Here is a 27,314-nt window from a genome sequence, read left to right on the forward strand (position 1 = left end):
TAAGTCAAATAATTATACTGTAAACTTAGAGCTTATGTATGTCAATTATATCTCAATAAAACTGGAAGGGGAAAAAAAAAAGAAAGGGAGGTGTAAGAGAGCTGATAAACCAGAGGCTGTGGTTCGAAGAAGGGATATTAGAATTGATGATTTTTTTCTTGGCACATTCCCAGGTGAAGAGGCCCAGAGATGTGCTATGAAAGCAGGCAATTACAGTCTAGTAGGGCTTATCACAGTTGGGTCAGACAACAAACTTTGTCTGATGAGGCTACTCGTAGTTGGCCTCTGAAAGGGTTTCGAAGTCTCCCAGAGAGGTAGAGGATGGGGAGATGCCATATCCAGTCAGGTGCCAAAGTCCACAATGTGTGTGGGACTGAAGAGGGAAATGATGGACAAAGAGGTTTAAGAAAAGCAGAGAGCAAAGCTGGAGAGGGAGGCATCCAAAAAAGGAAAAGTTTTGTTTCACTTGCCCATGGAAGTGAAAAAGTAACAGTTTGATTCAGATGTGGCAATGGGAAGATAGGGGAATTCTGGCCAGTCCATCCAAATGTGTAGTACCTTTGAATACGAGAAAAATCCTCCATTTCTCTCACCCCCTACATCAAACCCATCAGCAAATCCTGACAACGCTGTCTCCTAAATATATTTTTAGAATCCAAGCACTCTTCACTCTACTGGTGGTCCAAGTCACTTTTCATTCTACCGGTGGTCCTCCCTTATCTGAATTACTACAGTAGCCTCTCAACTGGTCTCCCCAATTTCACCTTTGTCCATCTCCAATGTATTCATCACGCTGAAGAAAAAACAAAACAAAATAAAAACACCCAACGCATGTCACTTTTCTGCTTAAAATGTGCCAGTGTCTTCCCACCTCACTCACACTAAAAGTCAAAGTTCCTCTAAGTGGCCCTGACTACCTCTCTGAGCTTTCCTCCTCTCACCTCTTCTCTTACTTAGCTGGTGTCAGCCACACTGGGCTCCTTGTCCTTTCTTGAACACGCCAAGAACTCCCCTGCCTCAAAGCATCTGAAACCACTGCCCCGACAATGTGGAATTCTCTTCTTGCAGATACCTGCATGCTCCTTCATTTTTTTCGGATCTCTGCTAAAATGTCACCTTCATCACCCCATCAACATGCACTTCCCTGTCTTTATTGCTTTATTTTTCCCCATAGCACTTTTCATCATTATTTTTATATATTTCACCAACATTCTATATTTATTTGTTTATTGTCTGATTCCCTCCACTCCCCAGTAACACTCTGGAATATGAGCTCCTCGGGGGCAGGGATCTTTTTCTGTTCTGTGCATTGCTGCCTCTCTAGCACCTGAGATGGTGCCTGGGATGTGTCAGAAATATAAATATTTGTTGAGTAGATGGATGGATGAACCTTTTCATGAGGAGTGTGTGGGCATGGGGTAAGGGGAAGAGCCATGATTCAGTTATTTCTGGCAGGTGATAGCACTGAAGATATAATAGAGTTTGAACACAGTGGAACAGGGTTTCAAAGGATAAAAGACAGAGCTGAAGGTGTGGTTAACAGTAGGAGGAGACAACAGAAAGGCTGTAATACCTAGTAAGGCGTATCTCTTATAGGCAGTAACCAAGAATCATGAGAGGAAGGGTGGAAATCAACTGACCTCAAATACTTCGCCTTTGAGACAAGCCAGAATTGGCAGTAACAGGTTCATTCTGGGTAGGGATGGGAATAGGGAATGAAGCCTCATCAGGGGATGGAGATGGTACCCAGAGTAGACGGGTAGGTCATGTGGATTGATGGCTCCTAGAGAGAACAAAAAATCTGAACATAGGGAAAGTATTATAACACACATGTACATAATAGCACACATCCCTAAAATATACAGATAAGCCCATAAAAGGAAGAAAAACAAATGGTCCTCAAAAAGAAGTGTGGATAAGAAAAGTAACCAACAGTAAAGACTAAATTAATTCATCCTGCTTTCTATTTCTGGATACAATTCATTTATCCAGCCTCATCCAGGATTGCAGCGTTCCATAGAAGTGAATGTTTTAGATACTGATATGCTTATCTGTAGGTGTAATCACTTCAAAAAGTGCTCTGATAGAAAAATGTAAAACATTTTTTAAAAGATTTCAACCATCTTATACACTGAAACTTTCTGGATGATTCAGGGATATTAGTAAAAGCAGCAGTATCACAGCACTGCTCTCTGGGCCTATCCATGTCTACAGCTATGGACCTTTGCCCTACACTAAAAAGTTCCAAAACTCGTGTCTGCTTCTGATGTATTTCCTGTCTCCTCCCTATCAGCTTGTTAGCCACTACATTGTCTGTTAACAGCATTCCTGGTTCTATAAGACCCCATTCATTCTAACTCACTGCCCTTAATCTGCTATGGGATGAAAAACTAGATAACCAATGATGTTGGAATGTTTAAAATAAGGCTATATGGGCTGTGATTAAAAACCAGAGGATCTCTCTATGGGTCAAGTACACATTTACTCAATGGACTTCAGGACACTGTCTTCTCTGCTCAGGGATGAGCTCCCTGCTTTCTTACTGATTTTCAATAGCATTTTGCAAATGAAACTTCATAATAAATGGCCCCTGGGTTAGCAGACTTGTTCCTGTATCTACACCATATTCTTTATTCAGTTCTAATAAAATGTTATTAAGGTGTGTCAGTGCTGTTTCACAAATTAAAAAGTAACACAGGGCTTCCCTGGTGGCGCAGTGGTTGAGAGTCTGCCTGCTAGTGCGGGGGACACGGGTTCGAGCCCTGGTCTGGGAAGATCCCACATGCCGCGGAGCAGCTAGGCCCGTGAGCCACAACTACTGAGCCTGCGCGTCTGGAGCCTGTGCCCCGCAACGGGAGGGGCCGTGATAGTGAAAGGCCCGCGCACCGCGATGAAGAGCGGTCTCCGCACCGCGATGCAGAGTGGCCCCCGCTTGCCGCAACTAGAGAAAGCCCTCGCACGAACCAAAGACCCAACACAGCCAAAAATAAATAAATAAAAAAATAAAAATAAAAATAAAACTTTAAAAAAAAAAAAAAAAAAAGTAACACAGATTTAGGACAACAGAGGATCTGCATTTATTCCATGTCTGCAAAAGACATCTCCAATTGAGAGCAAAATTTATAATTTGATTATTTTAGCTGAAGAAAAGGTTTTCCCAGGGAAAAATACAGTTACATTCCTAAGCTAGGAGACAAATAGATTTAATGCATAATGTATGTAAAATACAATACATTTATAATAAAGTATAGTATCGCTAAATAGCATTACTTAATTTTTAAGTTAAATAATTTTGATATTAATGATTCTAGAATTAACAACTTAGAAAGACAAACATATCCCCCCACTATTTATCTGGATAGAAAAATAGAGTTTAGTTCAATATTATCTCAGTGTGGGCGCCTCCAGCTATGGCCCTTTCAAACAATAGCTCAACATCAAAGAGAAATTGCAGACCAATGCAAGATTAAAACAATGATTGCCCTATAAAAGTGGTCACAGCAAATATTTACAAATGTCTTTCTAAATAAACGAAGAAAGGCTTTTCCTTTCCAGTTAGTTTTACCGAAATACTTAAATGATTTCCAAGGATTTTTCCCTTGGTGGGGGAGGAGAGGCAAGGGAGAAATTCTAATGATTCTGGCTTTATCTACCATTATGCGTTTCAAACATCTGATCTTTGAAATATATCAACAGTTGCTAAATCTCTAAATGCCCCATCATGAAGGAATTGCCCAGAAAAAGCCACTGATTAAAAGTCTCAAATTCTACAAATGAGCGTGTAATTTGTTCACTTAACCTGCAATGATTACCAAGGAATAAAAACAAAGGAATTACCAGAATCTCAACCAAAACCTTCCCCGATCCAGTTTCTCTGGATTTGACACCACAATCTACCCATGTTTCCAGGCTCCAAACCTTGGCCTCCTACCCTTCCTTCTTCTAGATCTTCCTTTTCTTCACTTTTCCTTCACTTTCTCTGCCTTTCTCATTCCTTTCCATCCATACAGCAGACACCTGTCCAGGCTCTGTGCTGGACCAAGGGATCAACCTTCCCTGATTCACACCCTAGTTTCCTCTCCACTGACAGTGACAAGCCAGCAACCTGAATCGTCCAGCAATTCTCTTGGCCAAGTAAATTTTCTTGCTATTCTCTAAATTCTCTCTATTACACCCTCACAATAACTGAAATAGGAATACATTCATCAGAGACTTTTAGGATTTTGCTTTTTTTTCTTTAAAAGTTATCATGTACTCTTAAGAGCATAAAAATTATTTCTACTACTCATAAAAACCCAGATAAATAAATGGTTTTACTCTGCTTTATTAATGTAACAGAGTTTATGCCTAAAATTGTCTTGTTTTTATTCCACTTCGGATGAAGTATTTATAGTTTTAGGAAGATATATTAAATGTACATAGTATGGTACCTTATGAGAACATTTTAAACTGCTGACTTGGAACTTCCCTGGTGGTGCAGTGGTTAAGACTCCACCTGCCAATGCCAGGGGACACGGGTTCGATCCCTGGTCTGGGAAGATCCCACATGCTGTGGAGCAACTGAACCCATGCGCACAACTACTGAGCCTGCGCTCTAGAGCCTGTGAGCCACGACTACTGAGCCCTCGTGCCACAACTACTGAAGCCCATGCACTCTAGGGCCGTGCTCCACAACAAGAGAAGCCACCGCAATGAGAAGCCAGTGCGCCACAACTAAGAGTAGCCCCTGCTCGCCGCAACTAGAGAAAGCCCGCACGCAGCAATGAAGACCCAACGCAGCAAAAAATTTTAAAAAATAAATAAATGAAATAAACTGCTGACTTTTATGTACCCAGTTCACACTTTTGCCTTGTACTAGCCCCAAAAATAGATGAGTTTAAAAAATTCATTTGGTATAGGTGGACAATGCATTTTAAATTGAACACTGAGAACGCAGAAATAGCAAAGTTATGGAAATATATTGTCAGATTATTTAATAACATATTAATACTTACCTACATGAAATAAGCACTGCTAAGTAAGTTTCTGTTGTTTTTAATCTTTTCTTATAACTGTTTGTATAGTTTGTTAAGTGGACTGTATATCATCCTATTAGCCAAGAATTTCTACACTATTGCCCTTTTAGTCATAACCTGATTTATACGTATTTTTTAAACTTCCTGCTGATTGGATATTCGATGGCATTAATGGATTATTTTTAACTTTTTAGGTGTGATAATGGTACTGTGGTAATTTTTTTAAACTCCTTATCCTTTGGAGATACACCGAAATATTTACAAATGAAATAAGAGTAGCCATGATCCTGGGTGATGTGTACATCTAGTTCATTATAGTATTCTCTCTGCTTTTATAAATGTTTGGAAATTTCCATAATATGAGTTTTTAAAACAAGAAAGAAAGAAAATTTCCATGTTAAAAATGCTTATAAGGTGGTGGTGGTGGTTGTTTTTTAAGTATACTAGGAAATGGTTTGTTCTTCAACTAAATAGTTCCCAATTTTTTTCCCCAAGAAAAACTTTGACAACCTTTGAAAAAATGCCTACAAGAGGCTGCAAAGTAATTTACCAAAATGTTAGCAATGGTAATTTCTGGTTGTTGGGATTATGGGTGATGTCTGTTTTCTTTTTGTTACAAGTTTGTTTTGTTTTGTTATTTTTTGTTACAAGTCTTCTATATTTCTAAAATCAGCCTACAATCTATTATCGTAGTCAGAAAGTAGTCTAATTTTTCTGATTATGTGAAAGTATGATTTTCCATGTCAAGCATAGAGAATCTATCTATATCATAAACTTTTTCCTATATTTACCATGAAAAATATTACTGAAAAACATGAACACAAAAGTCCAGTTATCCATGCACAAAACTACCTTGGTATGACAGCAGGATGGAAAGGGTGAGTTTTGACTGTCACCGGGGAAACGCGTGCTAAAGAAGGTAATATTGGAGTGACAGAAAGATTGGGAAGATTTTTGTCTCATTTTCGCAAGACAATCTGATTGACTAATACAACTGAGTGCTCATAATGGATCCTCTAAGAGCAAATGGTCCAGGGGAGTCAGTTGTTTCTGGGAATGTGATAAAAGATATCTTACATGATTTTCATTTTAAGCTTGGCTTGGGCAGGGTTCATGCCTGAATATTGATACGTAGCTATAGTGTTGTTTTCTCATATTTTTCTTTTAGATGGGGAGGGAGATAGAAGAGAGGAAAAGTTTCTCTCCATCTTTGAATGACAGGAAACAGTTGATGTGTTTTTGACCCTTTTGGCCCCCAACATCATTCTCTCCTCCTTCCCCACATCACTTTATTTGGGGCAGAACAAGTTGCCTATTCGCCATGTGAGACCTCACTCACAAGCACAATTCAGGGCTCCTGAGACTCAGTATCAGAAACTGCAAGGTCCTTGGGGGAAGGGACCACATCTCCATTCACTTATTCAATAAATATCTGGGTACCCACTATGCGCCAAGCACCCTTCCTGACACGAGGGATACAGCAAGATCCCTATTCTCATACAGTTTACTTTCTTGTGGGAAGACACATAAGTAAACAAAGATAAACACAAACATCAGACAAATGTGGCAAAAGTTATGAAGAAAGGAAACATGACAGACTGATGTGATAGGGTCACTAGGGGCAGAGGGCAGCAACACTAGAAGGGTAGCCAGAAAGTTCTAGAACATTTGAGAAGATCTAAGGGCGAATAGTCCTGCAGGAGACAACAGCAAGGGCAAAGGCCCAGAGGCAGGGACAAACAGTATGTCAGAGGAACGGCAAGCAGAGCACAAGGAGGAGGTGGACGCTGGCTGACTCGGAGAAGTGGGCATGCAGGGTCTTGAGGCCTCAGTGAAAGAGCCAGGGTTTTACTCTACGTACAAGGGGAAACCATCAAAGACTTTTTGTTGTTGTTGTTGTATAACTATTTTTTTTCAAGATTAAATGTGTTTATTTCGAGTTAGTGGATACAATGGTATATTAGATATCAGCACTCCAAGCTACACGTATGTATTTGCCTCTAAACCTTCACACATTGTCAGTTTCCATTCCTCTAACATTCCATCACTGGGCCTCCTATTTCTAGCAAAATCATAGTTCAAATGTTTTAAAAAAGTAAAAGCAAGATGATCACCACATTGTGCTTCCAGTGCCCCCAGAAGGATTATAATTGTTTTAAATAAATGTTTATTGTTTTCAGTAAAGGGGGAAATTGATAACATGAGCACTATTAATGGCACGACTAGAAGACAAAGAACAGAATACAGATTCAAAGAAACATTTTAGGCTGGACGAGTTAGTTTCCCCTTAGCAAAAACTCCACATAATATCATGGATATGATGTCAACATTAAATTGTTCAATTTGTGGGCCATACACTTAAGCGTATGGGCTCGTACATTTTTGCACTAAAACAGAAGCAGTACAAGCTTTATGTTCTACCATTACACTTCCAGATTTTTCACTTATTAATATACCTGCCAACCTAATGATCCTTGCATGCATTAGAGTTTGCTTTTGTAGAGTTAAGTTTATTCTCCCCATCCCTCCTGCTCCCGTAAACATTGCGGTGCAAACTCTTTGCCCAATTTTATGAGAATGTTGCAAAGGACAGCTCTGTGCCACCTCGGGACAGGAATTCCCCGTCCCCTCCCCAGGCTACACATGAATCAGTAATATTGATCACATCTCATCTTACATGCAGACACTGCTCCCTTAATTTCCCCATGCCAAAGGCATACGAGTCAGCAGGTATGCATACAAAAATGGAATTAAAAGGAAAAAAAGAAAGAAAAAGCTTTCTTGTTAAAGCCTATTGTCCTAGAAGGAATCCATTGCTTTGAATTCACTTAAAGCCTATACACACGAAATGTGTTTCTTCTGAGAACCTCGTCTAACTCGTGTGTATGACTATTTTTTTAATTATGGTAAAATACACATAAAATTTACCAACTTAACCATTTTCAAGTGCCCTGTTCAGTGGTATTAAGTACATTCATATTGTTGTGCAACCATCACCTCCATCCATCTCTAAAACTCTTTACATCTTATAAAACTGAAACTCTCATCAGAGGCTTTTAAGCAAAGCAGTGACATGATCTGACTTATGATTTAAAAATTAAGTTGCTTGCTTGGTAGAGAATTGATGGTAGGGAGGCAGCAGGATTAGGAGTTTACTGAATAATGGATTCAGGATACACTTTGGGGATGGAGCTGACATGACCGCTGCTAATTTGGATGTGGGCATGAGATAAAGAAAGAAATGAGAAGAGGAGTTGACTTCTAGATTTCTATATCTCCAGGGTCTAGCACACAGAAAATAGCCAATGTTTATTTCATAAATGAGTGAATATTGATTTAACACTTAATAAGTAGAAACCTTTCTTCCCAGAGAACCAGGAAAACAGAAATGAAAACTACCATGGATGAAGGAGATAGCTCTTTTCTAGGGCCTCACTATCGGTACTGTGTCTTTGTAACATGGATAAAGTCTACACAGTTGGTTCATATCAACATTATATGTCTAATTCCAACATTAACATTAAAAGCTAATCCTTGTACATATATACAATAAGTTAAACTTTATTAAGCATTTTATATATTTTATTTCATGTCTTTCCTAAATCAATAGATTTAACCTCTGAGACTATGGTGCTATGTGCTACCTCCCTAGAGATGATGTGTATACATAAATCTGATGTTTTGGAGAGTTTATGGACCCTCTAATGCCCATTCAGAGACCAATCTCAGGTCTAAAAATACCCTGATCTACCTAATGTGAGTTGTTATTGTATATCGTTATAAGAACCTAAACTTTATTAGCCTAGCCCTGGCACCTTTGGAGAAATGCTTTCAAAGGGTGTACCTTCATTCATGTCCATAATAAATGAGTTACTAAGAACCAACATTAATTTACGGGACTTCCCTGGCAGTCCAGTGGTTAAGATTCCATGCTTCCCCTGGATGGGGCACGGGTTTGATCCCTGGTCAGGGAACTAAGATCCCACATGCTGTGTGGTGCAGCCAAATAAAAATTTAATTTAATTTAAAAAAAATTTTTTTAAAAGAACCAATGTTAATTTAAAGAATATCTTTCCATCTTTACCAAAACTGTTACTGAAAGTATTATACATGAAGTGATTCAAGATCCTCTTTATAAGAACCTACCTCATAAATAAATCCCTTTTACAATTCATTTCTAGGGGAAAAAATACTACCTTAAAAATTGATGTTTTGGGCTTCCCTGGTGGCACAGTGGTTAAGAATCCGCCTGACAATGCAGGGGACACAGGTTCGAGCCCTGGTCCAGGAAGATCCCACATGCCACGGAGCAACTAAGCCCACGAGCCACAACTGCTGAGCCTGTGTGCCTAGAGCCTGTGCTCTGCAACAAGAGAAGCCACTTCAATGAGAAGCCTGTGCACCGCAACAGAGTGGCCCCCGCTCGCCGCAACTAGAGAAAGCCCACGCACAGCAACGAAGACCCGATGCAGCCAAAAAAATAAATAAAATAAATATTTTTTAAAAAATTATGCACACCCCATAAACACGTACTTTACCTTGAGACATATAAGTATGCATTAACTGCCAACGTTCCAAAGTAGTTCCAAGATTTTCTTTGAGGAAGAATTCCTCCCCAATATTTTTCTCATGTAAACCATACTCAGAATTTATTTTCTACAATTTCCACTTTTAATGTTCTAAGTGGATTGAAAACTAGAAAACAAAAACAAAACTTGTAAAGCAAGCTCAGGATATTATCTTTCAAGTTTTCACAATTTTCTCCCCAATTCTTTTTTTTTTTATATTTATTTATTTATTATTTATTTTTGGTTGCGTTGGGTCTTCATTTCTGTGCGAGGGCTTTCTCTAGTTGTGGCAAGCGGGGGCCACTCTTCATCGCGGTGCGCGGGCCTCTCACTATCGCGGCCTCTCTTGTTGCGGAGCACAGGCTCCAGCCGCGCAGGCTCAGTAGTTGTGGCTCAAGGGCCTAGTGGCTCCGCGGCATGTGGGATCTTCCCAGACCAGGGCTCGAACCCGTGTCCCCTGCATTGGCAGGCAGATTCTCAACCACTGCGCCAGCAGGGAAGCCCCTCTCCCCAATTCTTTACAGTTAGTTCTCCTGCCCACTTTTTAAGTCACTCACGTTTATGGAATCTTTTCAAAGAATTCAACATTCCTTTCACAGAAGCAATAATACTCTTTCCCTTTTGCACTTTATAGATTTACACACATTTAAATTATCTAATCACAATAACAAGCATAACTGGCGCCAACAAGTTTGCAATAAATACAGCCACTGAGCCAGCCATCAGAGCAGGGAACAGGCTGCTAGGAACTGGTGTTCGTCACGCCTGGGCAGCATTTGGTCTGCTTTTTGGGGAAATGAGAAGCATGGGCTCGTAGGGTCGACTGGTTAGATGTCAAGAGGATTGTCTTTATATTAGGATGAACCATATGTAATTGCCAATATACAAATATTTCTCCTAGAGAAACGGCAATTGCATGTGTTCAACCTAATATTTCTATTTTTTAATTTTAAAAATATTAACTATATTTAATGTTTAATATCATATCTATTATCCTTTTTTTCCCCTCCCTTTAAACAATGAAGAGTGGTTCTCACAACTTCATTTTTTAAATTCCATGTTTGCTCAGGAATAAGCTATTAAATAATCAGTAATTAAACTCTGGTTTCCTAAGAATGTGATTTCTACCTTCTTTCTTTCTTCAGGTTAAAGTCACACCTGTTAGAATCTCAAAGAAATTCTTCAAAGACTGAAGGTATAAGCGTGTGCCTTCTAGTGAACTGAAGGATGAAGAGCAGAGGGATTAAAATGTGAGGTCAGCATTCATTAGTTTGTTTGTTTGCTTCTCAGACATAAAACTTTTTGGCTCACGGGATCCAACACAGCACTCTCTGCCTAGAGAAGGCAGGAAAAAGGAAAGAAGAGGAGAGGGCAGAGAAGCCCCAGACAGACTTAGGATAAGTCCCCCTTAAATACAAGCAGCCTTTCCTTTTGTTCTGTCCGTGTTATGCCACTGAATTATAATAAGCAAACAAATACATCATAAATGTGCTATTAAGACAAAATCCCACAACTGGGGATGGAAAGGAAGGAGCAGAAGAACAGAGGGGCTGTATTTAGTTGAGGGACAATAGCCAAACCCTCTTTTTCTAGTTCTCACATTTCTACCACTGACCCTAAAAAGTCTAAATCAGGTTTACGTTTATGGTTGTCCTTATGCCCTCACAAAACTATCGTTGGATATCAGAGCCCTAGTGTCTCTCATACCCTCTAAATCATCAACCCACAGAGTTAGTATGCAGAGGGGGAAGAGCCTGAACGTTGTTAACCATACCTGCGTTTAAATCCTGGCTTCGCACTTGTAACCGTGTACCCTAGCTGAGCACCCTTTCTGCTTCTTCACCTGAGCACCTTTCTTCACTTTTCTGCACCCATGTGTGCTGTGAGGATTCTGGTGCAGACCTTGCTGGCTTTAGACAATTCCTGAGAAAATGCACAGAAAGTGCCTGATTGCAACTATGACTGATGTCTAAAAGATGCCCAAACGTTTCACCTCATGATTTTCAGCAAGCAGGTAAAAACTTAAATGCAGGCTTGAGCTTTCTATAAACATGTGGCACAAGCTCGTTTTCTATTCCCAAATTGTTATGTACACTGAGCATAATCAAGGTATCTCATGTAAATAGTGAAGGTAGCTGTCCTTTCCAGGTCAGATAGAGAAAGGAGATAAAGCCTCCAAGGGAGAAGGGGAGGTTCCAGAAAGGTTAAGTTGCACATGCAGACAGGTGCTTTCAAAATACAAATCTTGGGCTTCCCTGGTGGCGCAGTGGTTAAGAAATCGCCTGCCAGTGCAGGGGACACGGGTTTGGGTCCTGATCCGGGAAGATCCCACATGCCGCAGAGCAACTAAGTCCGTGCACCACAACTACTGAACCTGAGCTCTAGAGCCCGCGAGCCACAACTACTGAGCCCATGTGCCACAACTACTGAAGCCCATGCGCCTAGAGCCCGAGCTCCGCAACGAGAGAAGCCACCGCAATGAGAAGCCCGTGCACCGCAATGAAGAGTAGCCCCTGCTCGCCACAACTAGAGAAAGCCCACACGCTGCAACGAAGACCCAACGCAGCAACAAAGATCCAATGAAGCCAAAAAAACAACAACAAAAAATACAAATCTTAACAGGTCCCTTCCCTTCTTAAAGGGTTCCACTGGCTCCCCATTGTCTGTAGGATAAAATCCAAAATCTTTACTAGGTGAATCAAGGCTCTCAGTAAGCCAGCTGTGCATACCTAGGCGACCTCTTCTCACACCCTCCTCTGCAGTGATTTTACAGTGTTTCCAATTCTCTGAATGCACCTGCATTCTCTCAGCCTGAATTTGATTTCCCATCCTCATCCCATTTCTCTGCTGCCCCAACTCCCAGTCTTCCTTCTTTCGGCTCAGGAGGACAACTTTGTCTGCCTTTCTCTGCTCGGCTTCCTCAACACTCTGTGTTAATCACAGTTTTGCACACTGTACTCTAAGTGTTTACCTCCCTTGAACCCACATAGATCTGGACGGGCTTCAGCACCCTGCCGACTACTTTGCCTGCCGCAAAGCTGACACTCAAATGTTTGTTGAGTATGCAACTTCTGAAACTCCCTAATTTTGGCTAGGTTTTGCTCTATACCTTATATTAGAGGGGACAAAGGAGCTGGGCTGCTGGTGTTCAAGGCCTATGCTGCTTCTCCAAGTGGATGAAGATTTGTCTTTAACACGGCACATTTATGAGTTATATGTTATATGGTAACTTAGTTCCTCTGAATCATGGTCTGTTTAGAAATATTTATCACTAACAAAAAGGATAATTTTACTTGTCAAGGCAATAACATGTGCTTTTAATATATCTAAATCAATTAGGAATAATTAAAAATCTCAATTTTTTAAAAAAAGACCAACCTTATAAAGTGCTAAATTTGCATTAGTGTTCAGCTATTTCATAACATGTGAATGGTCCAAATTGGATGAGTCACAGAAATACATCTAAGATATATTCCTCTCTAAAAGTGTGTTTATGGCATGCTTCTTTCCAAGCTATATGGTGTGTTTTATTGAAACCCAAGATTAGTTCTCAATTTAACACGCTACTGTATACACAAAGGCTCCAAAATTATTTGTTTGGTAAATAGCATTCTTCTATATTCTAAATATTCTAAATATTCTAAAGCTGATGTTTGCACATGTAGCACACCAAGGAGAATAAGCAATTAAACAAATTAGAAAAAGTCTTATTTCTTCAACTTGACCAGTAAGTACCTGAGGTCAGAGGCTTTCAGTATATTCCACTGTCTAGCATAGAGAAACAAATCCCAATTTGTAAAATGACATAACTGCAAAGGTAAGCATTACTGTAACTTAAGTTGTTTATAACTGTTACTAATATACCTATCTAACAACAGAGGATTAGTTAAGGAAATTACATTATAATTTTTAGAATATAAGGCAGACAATAGGAGTTTTGGAAAATATACAAGGTGAAAAATGCTTACTATGTATTATAAGGAAAACACAATATCCTAAAATTCTATATGTAGTAGGATGTAGAAAAACATGCATTTAAAAAATGAGAGAGGGGACTTTCCTGGTGGCACAGTGGTTAAGAATCTGCCTGCCAATGCAGGGGACATGGGTTCGATCCCTGGTCTGGGAAGATTCCACATGCCACGGAGCAACTAAGCCTGTGTGCCACAACTACTGAGCTTGCATGCCACAGCTACTGAAGCCCGTGAGCCACAACTACTGAAACCCTCACGCTCTAGGGCCCATGCGCCACAACTGCTGAGCCCGCGTGCTACAACTACTGAAGCTGCGCGCCTAGAGCCCATGCTCCACAACAAGGAAGCCACCACGGTAAGAAGCCCACGTTCCACCACAAAGAGTAGCCCCCACTCGCCGCAACTAGAGAAAGCCCGCGCACAGCAATGAAGACCCAACGCAGCCAATAAATAAATAAATAGAGACAAAGGTAAAATGGCAAAATATTTATTGTGGTCGACTCACGCACAGGGGGCCAAAACTGTCTTCTTGGCTCCCCAGTCTCACCGTTTTGGTACCTCCTTCCAGTTTTCTTTTCTCCTCGCCTCAAACCTCCCCAAACACAGCCAATTCTTCCTTGACAATGTCTCTCAGGATTAGTCCAGGCCCACATTTCCTTATACAGAGGTTTTGAGAAAAGATTCCCATTTGCCTTTTCTGCAGTCTCATTCAACTATCATATCTACTGCCAGAATAAGACAGTCATTCTACTGCTAAATATATCTACTGTGGTAATCTCTTCATTTATGTTTTATGCATTTTTGTGTATGTGTTATATTTTTCAATGAAACTGGGTTTTTCTTGTAACTCTGTGTGGCTTCATATTTTGTTTTGCTAGGATGAGGTTAGGATTCATGGCTCTCTGCTGATATGGCTCTACTTCCTTACCCTTCTAAATGGAATGTGTAGCCAGGGTAGCTGGGTTCCTATCTGCAGCAATGGAGTTGGCAGAGGCTTCCCTGCCCGTCCTCTACAAAGCCTGCCAGGTCCCCCACATCTACCAACGCATCCTTAACACCCTGTAAAACCCGGCTTAAAAATTTCAAAAAGTTTTCCACCATTATTCAACCCACCCAATATATGCTACATTAATTCATCTTGCATCATATTCCGCAAACATTTATCAAGCAACTACTAGTTGTAAGGCTTGAAGAGTTAGAGTCTTAAGTTGTTAACAATCTTTCCGTGGACCGTGAACATTTATGAAAGATGCTAACCAACAGTAAAAAGAAAAATGACATAAGTGATAAATGAATGTTCAGGAGTGGGGAAGAGGGAGACTGGTGAAGAGGAGAAGGGAACGGGGGTGAGAATGAGGAAGGCTAGAAGGAAGAGACAAGGTAAAAGCCAACAGAAGAGGTTTCATGATTGGGAGAAGCGTGATGTGAGACATGACTGCTGTTTTGCACCTGGGTGACTACAATACGGGGGAGGGAGGCTGACATAAATGACGCTAACTAGAAATGCTTTGGGGCAAAGCAGGGCAAGTCCAAATGGAATATTACAGTATGCACTGACATATGCTACACTAAAACTGAATAAGATACATGGAAAGCACAGAATCTTTAAGTGGGTAAGTAGCAGTGATAACCTAAGTAACAAAATTCTATGAAAAGAAAACCTAAATGAGTACAAAGTCACACAAGAAGGAAAAGAGGGACCTGAGACAGAGAGCCTAGTCAGTGAACATGAAAAAGCACAGGACTTCAAGAAAGTAAGGATGAAGAAAGGAACTCTAGGTGAGGCAGTATGCACAGTGGTAAATAGCCTCAACACTGGACCAGGGCCCCTGAGTTGGAATCTCCTCCTGCTACTTGTGCGTCCTGGGCAAGTTCCCCTGTCTCAGTTTCCTTATCCGTAAAAGGATAATGTTATCATTTATTTACCCCCATAGGATTGTTGCCAGGAGTAAAAGAGTTGATACAAGTTCTTAGAACAGTGCCGGGCACAGAAGCATTCGATAAATGTCTGCCATTGGGGGAAAAATATTTTTTTTAATCCTCGGTGACCTTGAGGAGAACAATTCCTGGCCAGTAGTAGAAGCAGAAACTACAAAATAAGGGAATTAACAAACAAGTGATGGCTAAGAAGGCGGAGGCAACCCCAAAGTATCGAAGACTCTTTCACAGCAGTTAAGCAATACAAGCGAGAAGTGAAATAAAGAGTAACCTGCGAGTACAGGGTTAAATGAAAATACTTGTCGAGGGAACAGATGAGCAAGAGGAAAAAGGCTTGGCTCGCCAAAACTATTCTTCAGTCTTTGTGAGACTTGTTTTCCCAACCACACAACGAGAGGACAGGGGTAGAGACCATATCCTTCCTGACGCAGCTTTCCCAAGGGAGCTGGAAAGAGCGTTCTCTCGGCATCCGGTAAGTTTGAATCAGCGCTGGCTGATTAGGGGAGAAGGCCCATTTCCTAACCAACGATACCCTGTGAGATGAAACAACAGGCTTTCCGATTTCCATCTCCGGCACGACCTGTTCCTCCGCTGTGTACTCATCACTCTCCTCAGCCAGCAGCTGCCGCCGGGACAGGATGCAGCTCGGGGAGCCAAAGAGGCAGCGCCCGCTGCAAGAGCAGCGCCCCAAGTTCATTCCGGCCTCGAGGACACAAAAGCGCCCCAGAGGGGAAAAAGCAGAAAGAAAGGGGCTCGGGGATTCTGGGGGGGGGGTCGGGGGGGTGGGCGAGCGAGCCCAAATCCAGGAGCTGGGAAAGTGACCTCGGAGGTCAAGGTCGAGCAGGTCCCTCTCCCTCCCAGTCCCACCCGCAAGCACCTTTGTCCTCCCGCCCGGAACAGCTGGGCCCTGTCCCGCGGGAGCGCTCGGGAGAGGCTCAAAGCCCAGGGGCGGCGGGGACCACCGTCCCTTTGGGATGCTGGGGGCGGCGGTGGACTCCCAGGGAGGGCGCAGGTGAGCGCGGCGGCCCCTCCCTCCGGCGGGAAGGGCTTCGACCCTGGGCACCCGCAGACGGCGCGGCGACAACTTCCGAAGCGCCCGCCAGAGTCCAGGCAGGGCCTGGCCGGGCTCCCGAGTCTCCGGGACCCGTATCCCACTCCCCGCGCGCCTCGCCCAAGTTCTTTGCACCGGGCTGCTCCCGACCCCTGCCCCCCGGCGTCTCTCTCCCTCCCCCCATCTCTTCTCCTCCGCGCCTCGGAAAAGTTTGGCCCCGGCCCACCGGCTGGGAGCCCCGCACTCACCCGCGACGAGCGGAGCCCAAGTACCCGGGCGCGGGAGCAGAGGGCGGCGGCGGGCGGCGGCGCGAGCGCGGAGCTCCTCACAGCGGGCCCTGCTGCCCCGGCCGCCGACCGAGCTGGAAAAGGGGCGGAGGCCGCCGGGTGTCACCTGCCCGCTCTCCCACCCGCCCGCTCTCCCACCCCGCCGCGTGACGCCGCAGAGCGCCGCCCCCTGACCGCCCGCCGCCGCCGCCGCCAGGTACTCGCGGGGGACCGCGGGGAGGAGCCTCCCTCCCGGGAGGGATCGACCAGGAAGGGCGCGCGGCCTCGGTCGCCCCACCTCCGCCTGGCTCGGCGCCCCGCAGCTCGGAGCGCGGCCGGGACGGGGGACCGAGGACTGCTCGGGGAGATCCGGACTAATTACATTTCTCTCTGAGCACAAATGTCATCACCTGAGGTCATCTCGAGGCTTAACATAAATAGTGTGAAAACTGTCGTCATGCATGACTCAGGATTGAGTTGCAGAAAAATCTGAAATGAGGAAAACCTGGCCCAGGGTGAGGCTGGCGGCGGAGAGGGAGAAAAAAGGGGAGTTCTTGCTCCTGAAAAGGCTATTCCGGAGGGTTAATTCATTATCTGAAATGGAGGCCAGACCCAACGGCGGCGAGAGGCCCAATTTGGGTCAGCTCCATCCCCTGCTTATTAAAAACTGGAGAATTGCCGCAAATATTGGGGAGTGAAGGGGGCTTTTAGAGCAAGGAAGAGGAAATTGTATATAATCTAAGTTAACTTTTTTGCCCTGGTTAGTAACAGCTGCTGCTGCAGCCAACACACTCTGGCACACAGACTTTTCCTCATCCACGGCTGGCTTGAGTGTGGCGTGAGGATGAATGTCAGGCGTGTGTATGTGCGCTCCATTATTTTTTACCTTACCTGGCTTTGTGTTTGATCATGAGCCTCCTAACCGCTCTCGTGTTTTGGAATCCTGGCATCAATAGCTGGAGGGCAAAATAAGAGTCGGAAGAAGTTACTTGTTCAGGAGGCAAAAACCAAGAACTAGAGTTGAGTCGTCTTCTAGAAACTGGAAAAATAACCTCAGGGGTTGCAGTCCTGGCCCATGCACCTCACAAACATGGCCTGTGAGTTTGTGCTGTGAGTTTTAAGCATGAAATCACAACAAAAGGGTCCAGACTACCGGGGAGGGAGGGTAGGAAGAACACTCAGTGGGCCAGAAGCATGTTTTCCTCACATATAGGTAGTTGCCTACCATCACCTAATCCTACTGCATCAACAAGAGATTTTAAATATTTTATACAAAATGTGGAGAGCCCCCATAGTAGCCATTCAGGAAAAAAAAAGAAAAAGCAAAAATCATGAAAGCTCAAATTTAAGAGAATCCCAGCTTCAGTGAAACTAAAGATTTCTCCTTCCTTTTAGATAAACTTTGCTTTCATAATAAAACCATGTCATTTAGTAGTCTTGGCTACTGGGAACTAGAGACAATTGCTTAACAATATTTGCCTTTGCATTTGTCACTATCTGCCCATCTATATACAATTATGAAATTTCAAGTATGCAAAAGATCAAATGGATTCATTCACTTAACAAATATATGTTCAGTGCTTTTATGTTCCAGGCTCTGAAGATTCAACAGCTAACAAAACAGACCAAAAAAAAAAAAAACCTCTGTTCTTGTGGAACGTACTTTCATTTACCTTCGTTCTAGTTGGAGATGACAGACCACAGATGAATAAGCAAGTAAAATATGAGTGTTCATGTAGTGATAAGTGCTGTGAAGAAAAAGAAGGGATGGGGATAGGGACTTCTGGAGGTGGGGAGGTGAGGAGTTGCACTGTTAAAGTAGCTAGGGAAGTCCTCAGTTGAAGGAGGCATTTGAGCCAAAATTGTAAAGAGATGAGGTGGCAAGCCTGTGTGTCTATCTGGGTGACAGCATTCCAGTCATCGGGAACTGTAAGGCCAACGGCCCAGGGCATGAGCGTGCCCCAGATGATCACGTTCACAGAAGGGCAAGGAGGCCAGAGCTGTTGGAGTGGAGTGAAAGGTAATATCAACAAGATTTCGCAAGGATCTGATGTGGGGTGTGAAAGGGGGGGGGGGAAGGTCAAGGATGACTCCAGGGTGTTTTCCTCTATCAGCTGGAAGGAGAGAGCTGCCATTTACTAAGAAAAGGAAGACTGAGAGAAGACAGTTGGGTGGGGGGGGTCATCAGGAGTTGTTTGTGGGACTGATTTAATTTAAGATGCCTATTAGATATCCAAGTGGGAATGTCAAGTAGGAAGTTGTTTATACCTGTCTGGAGTTCAAGAGAGAGGTCCGGCCTGGTGATATAAATTTGGGAGCTTCCACATGATATTTATTTATTCTCTGGTCTGAGAATGGCTAAGAGCACCATGAGTGAGACTAGAGAAGAGGTTTCAGAACTTCGTCCTGGGGCACCCCACTATTAAGCCATCAGGGAATGAGGAGGAATAGTCCTGAGATTTGAGTAAAATCAGGAGAGTGTGGTTTCCTGGAAGGCAAGTGTGTTAGTCAGCTATTGCCACAATAGTTCTGTGTAACAAATCACTCCAAGGTCAGTGGCGTATAGCAGTATACCTGTTCTTATGCCCATGAGTCAGCAGATCGGTTGCAGTTCAGCAGATCTAAGCTGTGCTCAGCTGGGTGGCTCTGCTTTAGGTTGCAGATTTAGCTTAGTCTGTCCCATGTGTGTTATTTCTGGAGCCCAGATTGAAGAGTCAGCAGCCACCTGGAGAAGATCAACTGGGGTACAAGAGGCAGTCCAAAATCCACATGATTTGTGGGCCTCTGCTCACATTATTGAAGCACGTTTAAGGCCTCTGCTCACATTGGGTTGGCTAATATTCCATTGGCTAGAGTGGGTCACATAGCCAAATCCAACATCAGAGGGGAGTGGGAAGCATATTCAACCTACAGTGGAAGGGTGAAGAGAATGAGTATTTGCTGAACAATAATCCAAACTTTTATCATAGCAAGGGAAGAAAGTGTTTCAAGGTGAGGGAAGTGATCGCCCAATAAGCTAGGAACCAAAATTGGCCCTTGATTTAGCAATATGGAAGTCTTTGGTTGACCATGACAGAACAGGTTTGGAGAAACAGAAGGAATGAAAACCCACCCCATTTGGGTTTTCAGATCTGAACATGCACATTCACCAATTGGCAACAGAGGGAAGATAGAGTTATGGGCAAAGACTGGGGGGAAGTAGGAGCTTGTGTTGATAGATTGTTTTAGGTCAGATTTCCCAGATGCAGACCTGAGGCAGAAAGTTGTGTGCAAGTGATTTATTGAGGTCAGTAAGGGATCCAAAGGGATCTGGGTGAAATAATAATATTGTTCACTATGCAAATGTTAATATTTTCCAAATTTAGCTTTTTTTTTTTTAAAGAAATAAAATGTTACAGTTAATGCTCCACCCTATCCTAATCCTTTTCTTTCTCCTAAAGGTATCCTGAAGTAGCTATGTATCATTTCCATGCATGCGTTTATACTTTCATTAGTATATCTATCTCAATATATACTGTGATTTTGTATATGGTTAAATTTTATGGAAATAGTATCATACTGTATGTATTCTCCTACAACTTTGTTGATTCATGTAGCTCACTCATTTAATTACTATAGAGTATTCTGTTGTATAACTAAACCATTTATTCATTTGCCTTCTAATGAACAAAATTGGGTTAGTTCTAATTTTTCCCTTCTGGAGACAATGTGTCAAGGAATATACAAGTAACTATTTTCTTGTACACATGGAGAAAATGTTCTAGGGTTTATACTTAGAAATGGAACTGCTGGTCATGGAATAGATTGTTCTCTTCTACGGACATTTGCTATTTTTTGGCTGCCCTGTATCTGAATCCTCTGTCTATATTTGAGGAAGTTCCTATAATGACTTCATAGAGGCAGAGCTCACCTCCTGTTAAAGAAGCTGAAAACGCATGATACTCACTTTGCCACCTGCTTGGGCAGCTAGAGCTCACAGTTGCTGCAACTCCCTGACAACCCTCCTCCCAGGATTCTGAAATTGAAGCTAGTGACACAGAAGTTGTGTTTGCTAGTGGCATGGGTGGCTTCCCAGACTGATTCACTGGCATAAATTTAGCTCTAGTTTGTCAGCAAAGCTTGACTTTGTTCCTACCTTTTCCAAGCCTATTATCCAGCCTTTGTGGAGATTCTGTAAGCGCTCAATATTTTTCAATAAACACCTTTTATGTTTAAATTAGTTACTTTGTTTCTATTTCCTGCAGCTGAGGACCCTGACTGACCGACTCTCCTTGACTGACAGACTTTCCTAAGTGGTGCCAATTTACACTAGCACCACATTGTATTAATAGTTCCCGTTTCCCTAAATCCTTGCCAACATTTGATGATTTCAGACCTTATATTTTTCCCAGTCAAAAGGGTGTGAAATGATTTCTCACTGTTTTTTCTTTTTTGTTGTTGTTGTTCTTTTTTCTTTCTTTTTTTTTTTTTTTTGATGTGGACCATTTTAAAGTCTTTATTGAATTTGTTACAATATTGCTTCTGTTTTACGTTTTGGTTTTTTGGCCAGGAGATACGTGGGATCTTAGCTCCCTGACCAGGGATTGAACCCAAACCCCCTGCATTGGAAGGTGAAGTCTTAACCACTGGACAGCCAGGGAAGTCCCCTCACAGTTTTTTTTTTTTTTTTGGATATTAAATTGTATTCAGTTTAAAGTATCTCAGAAGAATGTTAACTCTTTTATTTTTGTTCTGGACATAGAGGTACACTGCACATTAATTCAAATCACAGATGATACTAAGTTGGGTGATGATATGAACACCCAGAGAACACAAACAGACAATAAAAAGAGATCCACAATGAAATAACCAAACAATGTTCACACATCTTAATGCTATTTTGGATATATATATGGAGAAACACCCGAACACTGATTTCTAATAGCTGGAAAATATTTTCTTTTTTTTTTTTTTTTTTTTAAATTTAATTATTTATTTATTTTTGGCTGCATTGGGTCTTTGTTGCTGCGCGCGGGCTTTCTCTAGTTGTGGCAAGCAGGGGCTACTCTTCGTTTTGGTGCGCGGGCTTCTCATTGCGGTGGCTTCTCTTGTTACGGAGCATGGGCTCTAGGTGAGGAGGCTCAGTAGTTATGGCGCACGGGCTTAGTTGCTCCGTGGCATGTGGGATCTTCCCGGACTGGGGCTCGAACCCATGTCCCCTGCCTTGGCAGGCAGATTCTTAACCTCTGTGCCACCAGGGAAGTCCCTGGAAAATATTTTCTGCATGACTACCTTACAAAGAAACTTGTGGCTGAGAGAAATAAAAACAAAGTAGGTACAAATTTATAATAAAGAACAGTATCAAAGAAAGTTTAACAAATGTGATTAGCATATACTGAAGCATCCCATCAGAGTCTAAAGAAGTGAATGTTCCTTTTAAAATAATCTGTTTAATCAAGCTGTTGTATTGATGCAGAAAAATCATCAATGTGGGGAGATATAGTCAACCGGTAAACAGAAGTTTTAGTGCTGTTGTAAGTAGAAATAGAATTACGTGGAAAGAGCATAACAAAATTTAAGTTCATAAATGTCAAAAACGGAAATGTAATCCAAGTCAAGGGAGAGATGCCTCATCACTAAACTATTATAAAAGTGGAAACCAGTATGTTATAAAGAGAACCTAAGAGAATTCATATCTCTGTCATTGATTTCTCTAATCTGTATTTCAGTTTGGATACATTTGATTAGTTTGTTATATTGCTAATTTGTAATTTTGAAATGAAATTATTATAGGCCCTGGTTAGAATTTCTCCATTAATATTATTATAAAATACAAAAGGATGCCACATAATTTCTGTATTGACCAATTCTTCTTGCTTTGGACTTCTTTATACAATGCAAAAAAAATTGAATGTGAATCACCATACTTATAGTCATATTCTAAGAGTTAGATAAAAGCTTCTTGGAGTGGATAAGAAAGTGAAGCAGGCTCTAAAAATCAGGAGCCCAAATGAGTCATTTAAACTATTCTCCAGTTAAAGTTTAATTCTCTCCACACTCACTGAAAGTCCGTGAATTCAACCCGTGATTATGAAATGCAAACTCTTCGTCCTAGCAACAAACAACACATCAACAAAAAACCAGAATAAACCACATCTTTAAAGGTTATTAACAAGCCATTTAGCATGCTTCAAGATCAAGGCACAAATAAGGGAGCGTGGTTATTTCTTGGTTTGGGAGGTAGGACTGAATCTCAAACACAGCCACTCACGTGCTTCCTTGTAGTTAGAGTCACGCACACATAATACCAACCAATCCATCATCAACTAAATACAAATCAAGTGTTTATTAAAGTAATATTAAATTTTAATTAATATAAAGTCATATTAAAAACATTAGACCATTTTCACCTCAAATTGTACTTACTGTTTCCTAACCTGTGCATATTTGTAAACCTTGTTGGTTTTTTCCTTCTCCTTCTCCCTATCTTCACCCTGGTCACCCGGCCTCCCTCTCCTCCCCCGCTCCCTCGCCTCCCCCTCTCCCTCGCCTCCCCTCCCCCTCGCCTCCCCTCTCCCTCCTCCGCTTCCTCCTCCTCTCCTCCTTCTTTCTCACTCTCCCCCAACCCCTCTCCTCTCTCGCTGAATATACCTTTTCAGAAATGCTCATCCTGTTGAGGGGGGAATCAAAGACAGCACTCACTCAGAATCAGAACTGCGAAAGCCACACTGAAGTTCCAGTTAAGCAGCAAGGATGTGGAGGAAGGGCTTGGGGTCCTATTGTTTCCCCTTTCTTCTTTTTTTTGATGTGGACCATTTTTAAAGTCTTTATTGAGTCTGTTACAATATTGCTTCTGTTTTATGTTGTGGTTATTTGGCCACAAGGCATGTGGGATCTTAGCTCCCCGACCAGGGATCAAACCACACCCCCTGCATTAGAAGCGAAGCCTCAACCACTGGACCACCAGGGAAGTCCCCTCACTGTTGTTTTAATATACATTTTCAGGATTCCTAGTGATGCTGAACATCTTTTTATATTTTTTTTTAGTCATTGAGGTAACTTCCTTGAATTCCTTTTTCATATCATTTGCTTAGAAAAATAAGCACTGGCTTAGTCATACGTACTTATTTTATATATTTTTTGTTGACTTGTCCATTGTATGTTTTATAATATCTTTTCTCAATATAGGACTTATATTTTAATTTTATGAGGAGTCTCATTATTCTTAAATTTTAAAAAATGAAATATAGTTAAATTTAGCAATATTTGTCTTATGCTTTGTGCTTTTTGCCTCTCAAATAAAAAATGGTTTCTTTTTCTGAGGTTATAAATATACTCATTTTTGTTTTCCAAAATCTATTTTTTTTCTTATTAAATTTACATCTTTAATCCATCTGGAATTGTTTTTAAACTGGTATGTTTGAACAGGTAATACATTCACATGCCTTGCATATCAAAAAGTCATACAGTGAAAAATCTCCCTCTATCTCATCTCTCATCTATGCTTTTCTGATATACTTTGAGAGATTAAAAATAATTTTTTTAAACACAGCATATTCTTCCTGTTTCTGTCTTTTTTTACACAAATAGTAAATACTATACACATTGCTGCACCTATTTTTTTCACTAAACAATATACATTGAGATACTTCCATAAAAACCTTATTCCTCTCTGTGTTGTATGACTCTACTGTGATTCATTTAACAAGTTTCCTATTGATAAATATGTAGGTTGTTTGTAGTCTTGTGATGTTACTATCAACAGCTAACACATGTATAGTATGTGCCAGGTACTGTTGTAAGTACTGTTCATATAGATTAAATCATTTAATCCTCACGCCAACCCAAAGAATACATACTATCATTACCTCCATTTTACAGATGAAGGAACCGAGGCACAGGGAGATTTAGTAACTTATCCAAGAACATAATGTTAGTAAGTGGTAGAGCTAGAATTTAAAACTATGCTCTAGCCTTCATGAGCATCACCACATAGAGTGCTACAGTGAATACCCTTGCATACACTATGTAAGTTCCTAGAAGTGGACCTGCTGGTTCAGAGAGCAAGTACATATGTAATTGTGCTAGCTATTACCTCTATATAGGCTTGCACTAATGTACACTCCTGACAGCAATGTATAGAAGTATCTTTTCCCCCCATAGCCTTACCACAGTTAAGGTAACACTTGTTATCAAATGTTCGGATGTTTGTCAGTTTGATAAATGAAATACAGGAGATTGCTGTAGTTTCCATTTGTGTTTCCCTTCAGGTGAGTGAGATTGAGCCTCTGTTTCATATGTTTAAAAGTCATTTATATTTCCATTTCTGTAGACTGTTTCTATTCTCTAGTTTTCTATCAGGTTGTGGCCTTTGTTTTTCCCCTTATCAATTTCTAGGAGTCCTTTAAAATATATGTAGGAAGATTAGCCCTTTGCTGTGATAGAAGTGGTAGGTATCTTCCCCCCTCCCTCCACATTTGTTAAGATCTCACACACATGTCTTTCTGTGTAAGCTCTCTGTTCTATTCCACTGTCTATTTGTCTTGCCTTGGATTTTCTCTTTTACTCTTCTGCGTAAGTTTTAAGAACAGCTTTTTTTTTTTTTTTTGAACGAAAAGCTATGTTAGGATTTTGATTTGAATTGCCTTAAAGTTTAAAGATTTATTTAGAGAGAATTGCCATCTTTAGAATATTGAAGTGACCCATTTATGAACATGATATTATTTCTCTATTTATGTAAATCTTCTCTGTTTGTTAATAAAGTTTTGAGTTTTCTCTGTTTTGGTTTTTCACATATTTTGTTAGATTTATTCCTAGGAGCCCTATAATTATTGTGGCTATTATAAATAGTACATGTGTTTTTAAGTTACATTTTCTAATTGTAAATATAGGAATGTTATTAATTTTTCTGTAATTATTGTGTATCCTTCGTCTTTATTAAACTCAGTAATTTGTAGAATTTCTATGATTTTTTAACTGAGACAATAATATCTCCTGTGAATAATTATAATTACTGAATCCTTAACCTGCAACTTCTTACTCTATGTCAGTCTGTTCGGGATTTAACTTTTACCAGTGATTCACAAACTTTACTGAGAGCGAGGATTATCGGGATGTTGTTAAAATGAAGATTCCTGGAAATGTGTCTCCAGAGATGCTGATTTAGTAGGTCTAGACAGTGGGATACGTAATCTGCGTTTTAACACACACCGTATATGATTCGGCTATAGTTGCCCAGAGAGCTGCAGTTTGGGACACTTCTTACATATAACCTATCTCTTCTGATATTTATTATTGCCTCCACAATGAAATGATAAACCCTTGATGGCAGAGATTTTTTCTAATCTCTCTTGTATCCTTTGTGCCTAGAATAGTAGCCTACCAACAGTAGATGCTAAATAAGTGTGCAGAAGGTAAAAAGGAATTTTAGGAAAGTCATTGGAAGTACTTTGTGTGAAGCTGCTATTTAAATGCTTTAAAAATGTTTTCTCATGTGCATTTTATACACATTTAAAAGATATCTTTGGGGCTTCCCTGGTGGCACAGTGGTTAAGAATCTGCCTGCCAAGGCAGGGGACACTGGTTCGAGCCCTGGTCTGGGAAGATCCCACATACCGTGGAGCAACTAAGCCCGTGCACCACAACTACTGAGCCTGTGCTCTAGAGCCCATGTGACACAACTACTGAGCCTGTGTGCTGCAACTACTGAAGCCCGCACACCTAGAGCCCATGCTCCGCAACAAGAGAAGCCACCGCAATGAGAAGCCTGCACACGGCAACAAAGAGTAACTCCCGCTCGATGCAACTGAAGAAAGCCCAGGTGCAGCAATGAAGATCCAAAGCAGCCAAAAATAAATAAATAAATAAATAAACTAATTTTAAAAAGTAAAACAATAAAAGATATCTTTGGGACTTCCCTGGTGGCGCGGTGGTTAAGACTCCGCGCTCCCAATGCAGGGGGCCCAGGTTCAATCCCTGGTCAGGGAACTAGATCTCACATGCATGCCACAACTAAGAGTTCGCATGCCACAACTAAGGAGCTGGAGAGCTGCAACTAAGGAGGCTGCAAACCACAACTAAGGAGCCTGCCTGCAACAACTAAGACCCAGCGCAACCAAATAAATGAATTAAATAAATAAAAATAACAAAGGTTTATAAAAAAAATAAATAAAAGATAACTTTCCTATCATCAGAGGAAGAACAATGATTGCAATGTGATAGGTACATTGACTGGGTGACTACCAACCCTTACCCCAATGTGTCTATATCTTGCCAAGCTTAATGGCATCATTTCTTTTTGGCACTGAAAATGCAAACTATGAGTTTCAGACAAGTCATTTTCTTTTTGGTATCCTTCTGTGCAGATATCTAAGACGTCTGTAAAATTTATATCCCCAGGACAGGATATAAGTGAGATATGGAATGCGAATATCCCTTAAATTATCATAAAAATCAGTATTATAATTATCTTCCTATAAACCCCAATCATTTGAAAATGTTAATACAAAGGGTTTTCCACCGTG

The 27,314-nt window shown here is 41.3% G+C and overlaps 1 protein-coding gene across 3 annotated transcripts in view; it reads right to left on the reverse strand.

Moving 5' to 3' along the window:
* Window positions 1–16,953, reverse strand: part of ELOVL7 (ELOVL fatty acid elongase 7) — a 70,804-nt gene extending 53,851 nt beyond the window's left edge. For 2 of the 3 annotated variants that reach the window (XM_007176067.2, XM_007176070.2), the window contains exon 1: window positions 16,795–16,953. The gene's annotated coding sequence lies outside the window, so the exon portion shown is untranslated. Of the gene's footprint in view, window positions 1–1,640; window positions 1,784–16,794 lie in introns of all 3 variants that reach the window. The other variant, XM_007176069.2, reaches the window with a different exon arrangement.
* Between the last annotated feature and the right edge of the window lie 10,361 nt (window positions 16,954–27,314).

Source organism: Balaenoptera acutorostrata, chromosome 2 (genome assembly GCF_949987535.1).
Source record: "Balaenoptera acutorostrata chromosome 2, mBalAcu1.1, whole genome shotgun sequence".
NCBI lineage: Eukaryota > Metazoa > Chordata > Mammalia > Artiodactyla > Balaenopteridae > Balaenoptera > Balaenoptera acutorostrata.